Below are 2,744 nucleotides of genomic sequence, written 5' to 3' on the forward strand. Positions count from 1 at the left end.
CCTTTCCGCAGTTGGATAACTGGGGCAGATTAGGGTCAGCAGAGTTGTCGAAGTGGCGTCGAATGCACAGTGAGTCACTTTACTGGACAAGTATGAATGATTAGTTTAAGTGAATGTCTACACGCTGGCCATTTACAGCTTCCTAAATGGCAGAGTGACCTAATTTAACATTAATGGACATACTATTTTTTAGTACTACTCATGCACTATACAGAAAATTATTTATTTGCTCCTTTTTTTGAAGGTCCCCAGCTTTTAAATAAAATAGAAGAAGTTGTCCAGATAAGATTAGATTTAAAACTTAGGTTTACTATCTGTGACACATTTTGTTTTATTTAGGAAACGACGAAATATTTTTGTTTATGTCTACTGAATGCCTTTCTAAGCCACTCACACCTTAATGACGACTGATAAAGGTCATTTATAAATGGTGTAGATTCTTCAAAAATTGAGACAGGTTATTTGTAGTGGGTATATCAAAAAGTGAAAGGTTGCAGTGTCTTGTTCTTGACACAGTTCAGTTACAGTGCCTAAGTTCTTGAGGAGGTACCTAAAATAAAACATCATTCTACTCTACTCAGCCCACTAATAGGTCAGTGCTTCCATCATCTCAAATTCGAAAGGTTTCGGATTTGAAATATCAGTGGTTGTCGAGTTGGTTACCGGGAAGCATTCTGCAAGTTATTCAATACACCATAAAACTGCGAATTTCATACTAATGAGGGTCCTAATTTTGTTTTCATTTTTCCAGAATGAGATTTTCACTCTGCAGCAGAGTGTGCGCTAATATTAAACTTCTTGGCAGATTAAAACTGTGTGCCGGACCGAGACTCGAACTCGGGACCTTTGCCTTTCGGGGGCAAATGCTCTACCAACTGAGCTACCCAAGCACAAACCACGCCCCGTGCTCACAGTTTTACTTCTGCCAGTACCTCGTCTCCTACCTTCCAAACTTAACAAAAACTCTCCTGCGGGCCTTGCAGAACTAGCACTCCTGAAAGAAAGGATATTGCGGAGACGTGGCTTAGCCACAGCCTGGGGGAGGTTTCCAGAATGATATTTTCACTCTGCAGCGGAGTGTGCGCTGATATGAAACTTCCTGGCAGATTAAAACTGTGTGCCGGACCGAGACTCGAACTCGGGACCTTTGCCCTTCGCGGGCGGGGCGTGAGTCGTGCTTGGGTACCTCAGTTGGTAGAGCACTTGCCCGCGAAAGACATAGGTCCCGAGTTCGAGTATCGGTCCGGCACATAGTTTTAATCTGCCAGAAAGGTTCATATCAGCGCACACTCCGCTGCAGAGTGAAAATCTCATTCTGGAGAAATGAAAACAGAATTAGGACCCTCATTAATATGAAATTCGCGGTTTTTTGGTGTACTGAATAACTTGCGGAATGCTTCCCGGTAACCTCCTCGACAAATGACTTGCGCAGGGCCACGCTAATCTTCTCTGTATCGTTCCAATTTTAGTATATGTACCGCCGAAGCGAGTACCCTCCTCGACAACCACTGATATTTCAAATCCGAAACCTTCCAAATTTGAGATGATGGAAGCCATGTCTGCGCAATGTCGTTTCTTTCAGTAGTGCTAGTTCTGCAAGTTTCGCAGGAGGGCTTTGTTTCCATTTTATTCGTATTTGACTTGTTGTGGGCACAGAGTGACAGTGAGTACGTAGAAGAACTGGCCTGCAGTGGTTATCATTCGCTGCTCAAACATATTGTTTATTGGCCAAACATGTTTCAACGTTTAAGTCCTCCAGTAGGAGCGTTGAGGAGGTGTTCACTCGTACTATATCCAGACGCAGCCATCGGCGAAGAATAATGTGAACTCTGGAAAATTACTGAACTATCGAAGAGGGTTTGGCCAGTAGGCAACACTGGAATTATATAGCCGACCAGTGCCAGACACTTCGAGTCAAACAGTGAGTATGATGGCTATATCGGATAAACAACGTTTTTAACGTTTTGCTCAAAATATTGTGAAACTCAGATGAAGTTTTGCTTTTTAAGAGAATCAGTTTTCTGACATCCCTGGAAATTGACAGATTCCTGATGCTTCGGTACTGGCTCTTGCATGTACACTGCAAAGCTTTTTCCTTTTTTCTGGCCTTCTGCTGTATCTGACAGGTCGTTAAGCGCCATAAATCCGAACGCATCTTTTGACGCAGAACTGGACTGTCTGCCTCTGGCAGCAGCACGGCGGGTGCGGGCAGACGCAGCCGCGGCATTCTATCAGAGGCAGACAGCCACCTGGAGGTGAGGCGGGCCCAGGCTCTGCGGAGCGCTAATGATCCACCGCGCAGGCACATTGTCCCTCACTGCGAGCGGAGCCGCCATCCGCCTCGCGTTAAGACGGGCTCCCCCCCCCCACACACCCAACCTTCCCACCCCCTCAACCCATCCTTTCTCAGAAGGGCCTCGGTTGCTCCTGCAACAAGCTCCACTCCTTTATTAGCTTGTTCCCGTTGTCTCTACACAACAGATTGGCAATTATCACATTAATTACGAAACGGGTCACGTTTATTTCAGCCTTAGACGCTTTAGAGGGGTTAATCCTCATCACGTAATGAAAGGAGAGATAACGGCTTTAGAAGCCAAAGCTTTCAGTCGAATTCTGCAACATAAACTCAAAGCGGTAGATTTTGTTTTCTCGTTTTCTTTAGGTAATTAGAAACTAGACACCTACTCAATTTCATGAAGGAAAACTTCCGCTAATCTGGGAATTTTAGTAAGAATTCTCTGTAG

General features: G+C 44.7%; 1 non-coding gene and 1 pseudogene across 1 annotated transcript; both read right to left on the minus strand.

The window, feature by feature from the left end:
• Positions 1-816: 816 nt before the first annotated feature.
• Trnas-cga (transfer RNA serine (anticodon CGA)) lies at positions 817-891 on the minus strand. The gene has a single exon. It is a non-coding gene; the product is annotated as a tRNA-Ser (tRNA).
• Positions 892-1,423: 532 nt separating this feature from the next.
• On the minus strand, positions 1,424-1,493 carry LOC126097279 (U6 spliceosomal RNA; annotated as a pseudogene).
• Between the last annotated feature and the right edge of the window lie 1,251 nt (positions 1,494-2,744).

This window comes from Schistocerca cancellata, chromosome 1, assembly GCF_023864275.1.
Source record: "Schistocerca cancellata isolate TAMUIC-IGC-003103 chromosome 1, iqSchCanc2.1, whole genome shotgun sequence".
Taxonomy (NCBI): domain Eukaryota; kingdom Metazoa; phylum Arthropoda; class Insecta; order Orthoptera; family Acrididae; genus Schistocerca; species Schistocerca cancellata.